Here is a 9346-nt window from a genome sequence, read left to right on the forward strand (position 1 = left end):
GTGTCGCTTAAGCTCTTTCAGCTGCATCTATTTTCCATGCAGGGTGCTACTTAAATCAAGTAGTTCTTTTGTTTCAGATATTTTGCTTAGCCGTTAAAACATTTTGGTCCTATTATTTTATTAAATGCATGTCGCTTAATACAGACAATAAAATGAAGTAATGCAATATGAAACATTTTTTCGGTATAAATAAAAATACGGGTCGGTCTTTCAATCATAAAATTTTAATATGATACATTTCATTCATGTCGCATGATACCATAAATATTTATTTCATCTCCCGGGAGTTAAAAATCGTGATCTTTCAACCGGACTGCCGCGCGCAGGCGCTTCAGTCGAACTCCAGAGTGCATCTTTTGACCTCCAGAAAGTTCTCAATACGCCTCATGGCAATAACATGTTACTATTTTATTCTAGAAAGTATGCTGTTTATAATTTATGTTTTTATGAAAGCATCACAAGGAATGGTTTTTGTTTTATCTGAGGAGAATCTGAAGCAAAGAGGGGCGCAAATGAAATTGCTACTATTATACAGAAATACATAGAGAATGTGGATTCTCGAGGTACCATTACATCTTTGATCTTGTATTCAGATTCTTGCCCTGGACAAAACAAAAATAAAATAGTCCTTGCAACAATACATAATGCTTTGTTGCAATCGAACAATTTACAAGCAATTCAAATGAATTACCTTCTCCCTGGCCACACGGAAATGTCGGTAGACAGCATACACTCTACAATCGAACAATCCGTAAGAAATATTACTGTATGGGCCCCTTCGCAATGGGCTACAATAAGCCAGCTAGCAAGAAAAGAACCAGCACCTTATAATGTTGAAAATCTGACACACGAGGATTTCTTAAATTTTGATGATATGTCTGAAAAATATTTTAAGGGTAACCTTGTAGGTAAAATTAGTAAAATCCGTACAGCAACATTTAAAAAATCTCATCCAAATCAAATGAAAGTAAAATTTTCAATGAAAGATAATGCATCCGAAGAGATTATACAAATTATTGCGAAACCTAGAGCTATCAATCGTAGATATAATTCAAGTTTGCCGATTACCAAAGTCAAATACATGGACCTAAAGAAATTGTGTGACACTGGGGTTATACCCAAGATATTTCATAAAGAATACATAAATCTACAACACTGCAATTCCAAAGATGTTCTACTGGATACTGATGTAGAAGATACAGTCGAAGAAAATGATTATTAAATACGTTTTTTCTTATTGCATTATGATTATTATCAAGCATTGGCTGTATTTTATAATTACTACAAGTTTTGTTTATTGATTTGATATTTTTTATTTTGTTTTTATTAGTTTAAGTTATAATTAAACAATATTGGTTGTGATTAATTATACTCTTAGTAAGTTTTATGACAGCCGATCTCAAGTAATACTGAATAAATAATACCTAATTATAGTTGATTTTCCTACATTCAGACTGAATTTACTTGATTAATATCACATCAGTAAAAGTAATGATACTTTATAATGTACAAAATACTAATACGTATTAATACATTAACTGATGTGTAATAATCAAGTAAAATCAGTCTGAATGTAGGAAAATCATGTATAATGAATTAATTATAGTTGATTTTCCTACACTCTGATTGATTTTACTTGATTATTATACGAAATATGAATACTTTAACTGATGTTGTTAATTAATATGTTGTATATTAATCAAGTAAAATCAGTCTGACTGTAGGAAAATCATCTATAATTATAATAATATAATAAATAATTGATTATTATACAAAATATTAATAGTTTAACTGATGTTGTTGATTAAGACTAAAAAATAAATAAATATAATTGATGTTCCCGCATTGAGACTGATCTACTTAATTATTTTTCTAAATAAATACTTTAACTGTTGTTGTGTTTTGTGCATTTCTTTATTTATTCAATATAAGCACCTGAGATTTTCAGTGATTGCGATATATTTAGGTTGTTTTAACAGCCACTGATAGTATTAGACGTAAAAAAATGTAACATCAAACGGTAAATTTTCAATATTATATGTCACATAAGTAAATTCGCCTGTCAGTCATTTTAATCTAAATTGGTAGTTGAGATAAATAGCTTGCTACTATTAATTTTGGGCTAAGTCACTTCATGCTTTTTGGCTTGCTCTGAAAATATATTGCAGCGTCGCTTATTTTTTTTCCCTGTAGCCAATTGTGGTTATGAAGTCACTTAAATCTTTATTCCATACTCTGAAAAATAAGGGCTTAAGGCAATTTGTATTAAGCGACGTTTATCTTTGTAATTAAAGGTCCGTTTTATTCGGTATTAGCATCAACAACTTGATGTTTTTAATTGAATTTCAATTAAGTTTACTCCATTCAAATTGCTGAAGAAGTTTTTTTGTTATGATTTTTTTTCCAAAATTTTAAACTTTAAATGGCTCTCGTGTAAAGTTGCAAAAATGTCGCTTAAACCAAATAGCCTTTCACCCCTCGATATAGATTGTAGGTACATGAAAATATTAGAGTGACACAAAATATATAAAAAAAACTTATAATATCATTTATAAATAAAGTTAGAAATAATTTTCGTATGATCTAATTTGGTCTACATTCCGGACTGGTTTTTTACAAAGAAAATGTGATATTGAACGAAAAAAGGAAAACTAAAGTGTTTATGAGGTAGATAATTGATAAAAAATTCTTTAATTCACAATTCAATCCATACAGATCGGCGACTGAACATAGTACAAGTGTTACATTAAATTCATCAACCTCACGCCGCGTGTCCCAATATTCATGACCGAGCCGTGCGGAGGTCTCACATTCAATTTTCTTGTTTAGATTACAAATCAGTAATAACGCTTACATCGTTCTGTTATTAGGAAATATTTGAATTGCGTTCATTAATTTGGTATAAGTTGTTGTACTACGAGTATTGTTTGTCAGTGAATTTGGATGAGTATTTCATGATCAATCGGGGTTGACCTGGAATGAAGCGCTTTGACAGAAATAGAACGAATCTATATACATAAAAGAAAGTCGTGTTAGTTACACTATTTATAACTCAAGAACGGCTGAACCGATTTGGCTGAAAATTGCTGAAGAGGTAGCTTAGAACCAGGAGAAGGACATAGGATACTTTTTATCACGTTCCCATGGGACGTGACATAAAATGTGGTATGACAAAACGCAACTGATATGGAATAACAAAACGCAACTGACAGCTAAACGTAATATATTCTATGGGTAATTATAATAGAATTTTGAAATTGACCGGTTGATGTCAACTGACAGCTAAACGTTCTATGGTTAATTATAGTAGAATTTTGAAGTTAACCGGTTGACGTGTGTGAAACAAACCGTGTGGCGGAACAAAGTTCGCCGGGTCCGCTAGTTGTTTATAAAATACTGGTCTATAAAAAAGATCAATTCTATCAGTGTTGATTAAACGTCATTCATCAATCTTTAAAGTATATTTGCAGCTCTTGATTATCATTGTCGTGTACCTTCTTATGCCAGGCAATCATTTTTGGTCCTCGAGATCATTGGGTTTCATGGAAAATCACTGATATTTTACGGTAGAACTTTTTTTTTTGAGTTTCGGGGATGAGATGACCAAACGAAATGCTCAGCTTAGCTGCTTATTTTCTTTCACACCTTCTTGATCTATTTGTACTAAAATTGAAGTAAAGGTTAAAAGCAATGAGGGTTTTCGTACTATTCCAATGCAGTACTTCCAACTCAGCAAAACGACTGAACAAGTTTAAAAAAATAGTAATTTCGTAGCAAATAATACATACCAAATTTGGCTCCACCAAACCTTTCTTCAAACTAACTGTGATATCCTGGAACATCAGTATCTCACGACAAAACCAGTTCACGATTCACTGGAACTTTCAATTACGAAGTTCCGAAGTTTGCACCTGGCTCCAGGCCAGTGACGCATCCCATATGAAATTCACAAAGTCCTATAAATTCAATTACTCCACCGACTCGAATTGAGTTAGTGTTCAACTTCCGCCTGTATGACACTGACAAATTATTGTCAAATTAAGTTTTGACTTTTCAGTGTTCAGCTAATACATAATAGAGCGGGGCCTAACAATACTTTTTGGTAAGACTCTTAATGGAATGGCATTAAGGATTAATAGAAATGTCTTTTTAAAAATAATGGCGAGATATACGATCCCTGTGACTCCTGCATTCCTATCCAAGCGTCCTTATCTGATTCCTAAGCTATTCCGTACCTGCCAGTGCCTGTTTTCATCAAATTTTAATGTCCAATGTTCAAGCTAGGTATTTCTTCTGCGTTGTGGTGTACACTGAAAACACACAAACATACAACACAAAAACAACTGCATTCAGATATCAAACGCCTTGAACTGACCACACCCGAAATCGAATCCGGTCTTGGTAAGTAATTGGTACAAGCTCGCTATTTCTAACACTATTAAGTTTAGGGTTTAAAGAGCACAGCAGACTTTGAGCTAATCAGTTGGGCCGTGACCTTAGTCGCAGTAGCTAATGAAACATCCAACGTAATATTATCATCCACATAAAGCCATAGAGTAGGTTATTAGGGACATGCGACAGAATTCCCGGCAAGTGGGATCCAAGGGCGCGCACGAGACAAAGCGTGCCAGCAATAATTGCGTCTTTAGAACGTAAACGAGCATTCTCGCTATAAATACACAGGACATCCTGTGGCAAAGATTAAGTCGTACAGAATGCAATTAGGAAAATTAAATAAAATCTTTTTAGTCACTCAGCGATGATGGTTTCTTTCATTGCTGTAAATGGGCAGACAAATTATCGCAGACCTAATGTTTTAGAACCACTTAGGTTTCCGGAGCCCATAGACGAGAATGATGAGGTAGATTAGATGAGGTAATCTGATCCAAGATTAGGATTCCCTGTATTATGTGATACTAAGGGAAATCCATTTAATACGTTTAAATATACGCCGGTAACAGCAACGCCATCTTTAGCAAAATAGCAGAAATGAATATCAAAGGAACTAGTAACATCGAGAACACTTCCGATTACAATGCCATCTATTGTCAGATAGCAGAAACAAACATCGAAGCTACTCGACTTACCCAGAATATTCTCGATAAATCTAGGGATGTCGTATTAACTATAAAAGCGTTACAGAGATGGCACGAAGTCAGTTAGTAATCGGATTTACACGAAGCGAAACGGATCACCTGAAGCGAAACGGAAGAAGTGAATTACGATTTGTAAAGTGTTCTGTGAGTGTTCTAAGTGTTTAATACAGTTTTTATTTATACTTCGGTAGAATTTTTATTTATCCCGAATCCCAGCGCTTAACAATCTATATATTTATTTATTTATTTCTTAGAAAAAAATACCATCGAGCCGGTCAATAAACATGAAAAAATAACAGATATTGCATCGTGTTCCATCTAAAATCTTACTCTACATTCAGATTAACGTACACAAATCAGTTGTTTCAGTATCGACACAAAGAAATACCTCATTTTATTTATATTGTCGGACGGTGAACGTCTCCCTTGTTTACAGAATACGTGAATAACGATACCATTAACAGAATTAACTACACATGTACATGTATTAGGTATTAGGTTAAAATGTTCAATTTTGTTTGCGAGCGGTTGCTTAGATGACGTTGAGTTGATGTTAATATTAATAGAGAAATTTCGTGTTAAATACCCTTTGTTTTTTAGTTATTGCTTAGTTGGGAAGACGAGCTCACGGTCTACCTGATATTAAGTGGTTACCCGAGCCCATAGACATCTATAAGGTAAATGCCGCCACCCACTTTGAGGTATGAGTTCTAAGATCTCAGTTTTTACAGTACAACGGCTGCCGCACCTTAAACCGAAACGCATTATTGCTTCACGGCAGAATTAGGCAGGGTGGTGGTACCTACCCGTGCAGACTCACAAGACGTCCTACAACCAGTAAATTTTGTCCACCTTGGTGGACCAGACCTTTGGTGACAAAATTTGGTACCTGCAGTTCGAGTAGTCTCAAGAAATCGATGTTTTATATCGTTAGCGATAGTCACAGAAGAATGAGTACCGTTGAGCATAGTGGCATATAAGATGCTCGACTTTAGTGAGTTCACCATCATGCATAGGCAGGCGGATGCAGACGGGTGCAGTGAAGTTGCAAGGAGATATATGCTCCTCGTGGAATGCATTACTCTGCCTACCTTGGTTGACTTCTGTCTTATCCTAAATTCGGACGCGGAAGTCCAAGTGATTTCTTCCAAACGAAATAAGTAAGGGTTCGTGATAGTTTAAAATAAAATTCTTCTGAGAATTTTACAGTTATTCATAACTAGCATTGAAAAAGAAAGCAACTTTAGTGGCCTCAAAATAATTGAACTTGTCAATATTTAAGTTCCAAAAGGTAACAAGTTTGAAATTGAGTGATGAAAATTTGTGAAACTTTTCCACAAATTCTTGCATGGAATATCGAAACACAAAACAGCGTAATAATCAATTAGTTAAAGTAATTATTATCATAAACCTTTTGGAACTAAGGAATCTATAGGATATTATAAGCATCCTATCAACATTGTCGGATTGATCTAAGTCCGAACTTATTCTGGTCTTAATTTTTTAGAACACTGTCACTCGAATCGTATCAATCAACAAAACCCCGTGTCTGCATAAAAATTAATCAACCAACCCCCCAAAAAGGAATTCCAGCGAATCATTACGTTCCATTTCATTTCAATCAGTCCCAGATGGAAACATCAATTGGAGGCGAAGTCTTAAGATTGTAAATCGTCCAATCAAAAAAAAAAAAAAAAAAACACTAAAATCGACTCCTCGAAAGGAAATTAGATCTCAGTGGATCCTGACGTTTTTCTTTTGTGAAGTTCCTCATTTTAATTTTGTTCCAATTTAATATCACATCGCTGTACATTGTCTTAGAAATAAATACGGTTTTTTTATTAAATTTTTTTATTGCTGAGATGGATGGACGAGCTCATAGCCCACCTGGTGTTAAATGATTACTGCCTTGAGATATAAGTTCTAAGGTCTCAGTATAGTTACAACAGCTGCCCCACCCTTCCAACCGAAACGCGTTACTGCTTCACGGCAGGAATAGGCAGGGTGGTGGTACCTACCCGTGCGGACTCACAAGAGGTCCTACCACCAGTGAAATAAATCCTGGGGCTATTGTGTTTGTAGTTTTAAAGAATCTTGAATGTAGTCACCTAATAGAAAAACTATTTAAAAGTTTTTTATTTTGTTTTACCATAGATATCGTAAGCTAAATTATTTTGCTTAGTCTAGTCTTATCCGATATTTTAAGCAATAATGTTATTTTCGTGGCAAGATCATTTAGCAGTATCAGCTACTCTTGCAAGTTTACATGTTCACAAAATCCAGTATAAATTAAAGATTGATAACATTTTTATTTATTTTGCCCATAAGACGACGACTATTAAACGCATTTCTGTTTTAAAAGATTAGTCTTAGAAAAAAAATCCAGAATTTTCCATTCGACTCGCGCCATACAGAATATGTAAATGTCGATCATTGAGACGCCTAGGCGTAAACATGTATCCTTTATTGGCTTAGTTTACGTACAAGATCTGATCTCTGCCCCCGATTCGTCACTACTCTGCCGTTGTTTGCATTCGTATGAGATTTACAGTATGCTCAGTTCTTGGAGTTTTTCGAGATCATCTGAAGTCATCTTTTCTGTAAATAGGTAGGCCAGCTTAGGTGTGATATTGTTAGCGAGGTTCAGAGAAATTGTAACGAAAATATCGTCATCCAACTTGAGAAATAAGGTCGAAATTACAACGGCTGACCCATCCTTTAAGTCTGTCTAAAGGAATATTATTTATTTAATATAAAATGATCGTTTATCATCTTTTCTATTTCGAAACACTATGACTCTCAATATTTTATTCTTTTATATAAAAGAATTTCCAACCACTTAATTATTATAAATCTGGATTCGGTTTGGTTAAAGAGAAGCATACAATATCGTCTTTTTAACCGACTTCAAAGAAGAAGGAGGTTCTCAATTCTACTGCATCTTTTTTTTATGTTCGTTACCTCATAACTTTTGACTGGGTGAATCGATTTTGATGATTCTTTTTTTATTAGAAATTTGACGCTTCCCGTGTGGTTCCATTTCCGTCCAGTTTAGTCCAGTTCTGATATTGGTATTCATGAGAAAACCATATAAGTCTTAAATTTGCATTAAGTACGTGCGCGACAAATAGATGAATAACTCAATAACTAAATCTCACGCCAACCGATTTCAATGATTATTGTATTTAGTGTATACTAATTTGTTTTGGAATATCTTTTTTTTCTATTTGAAGTCGGTTTTTGTTAAAGCATGTCTATTTAAAATTATTAATAAGCCATTTAATTAGGTTGTCCAATAGATTTCTGTGTACAAAAAAAATTTCTAGAACTTGTCATACCGTTTATCATTTACAAATGTCTCGATTTAATGTCGGCCATGTGTTCAATTTGATAATATGCACGTTTATTTAGGTGTTACACATCGATTTAGCAACTGGTTCCGGACAAACATGAACTATGGTATCGTTAGTTTTTCGGTATTAGGATGTTTGGTGTTTGGACTCGGGTGATGTATGAAAGGAAATGTCGCTATGAGTTATTGAGGAAACTAATGTTTGAAAAATGTTAGTTCGGTCAAATAGAAATATTCATAAATAAAGAGAATTAGAACTATTTTCATTCCTTGATTCCCTCTCCGATTGTCGGTTCGACTGATTTTTTTTTTATTGCCCTTGTAGGCAGACGAGCATATGGCCCACCTGATGTTTAGTGGTCACCGTCGCCCAGGACTTCAGCAATGCCAGGGGCAGAGCCAAGCCGTTGCCTACCGCTTAATACTCTCCACAAGCCTCGTTTGAAGAAGCATGTCATAGGACTTGGGAAACATTATTACTTAACAATCTTACCATTACTCATATATATGTCTAAGATAACTTTCTGATGTAGCTGATATATTATGTATATGGTGAGATTACTTCATAGTTTATTTAATTTGTTTTTGAACACCCGATACTTGTTATTGCACTAACATTTTAATTTTCTTAAAGGTTTCCCACATACAAGGTAAAGGAAGTAAAATACCTAATATTTCACTTATTATTTTTATAAAAAATAAATAAAACTAGTGGTGCCGCAGTAGTCGAAATTCGACTATAATTAATTTGAATTGTAAGTTTGTACACTATTTTGATTGTATTTTATACTTCTATACTCACAGATTTCACCAAGGCTACACTATAAAAAAATATTAATAAAGACAAACAATATTTAGTCTATCCTCAATTTGACAACAGACGTAAAGAACAAAAGTT

The 9346-nt window shown here is 34.1% G+C and overlaps 1 long non-coding RNA gene across 1 annotated transcript; it reads right to left on the reverse strand.

Annotated features, from left to right (window-relative positions):
• Nucleotides 1–204: 204 nt before the first annotated feature.
• Nucleotides 205–4004, reverse strand: LOC134201447 (uncharacterized). Its single transcript, XR_009976739.1, has 2 exons — nucleotides 3789–4004; nucleotides 205–3663 (listed from the first exon to the last, which is right to left on the reverse strand). It is a non-coding gene; the product is annotated as an uncharacterized LOC134201447 (long non-coding RNA).
• Nucleotides 4005–9346: the final 5342 nt, after the last annotated feature.

This window comes from Bombyx mori, chromosome 25, assembly GCF_030269925.1.
Source record: "Bombyx mori chromosome 25, ASM3026992v2".
Taxonomy (NCBI): Eukaryota; Metazoa; Arthropoda; class Insecta; order Lepidoptera; family Bombycidae; genus Bombyx; species Bombyx mori.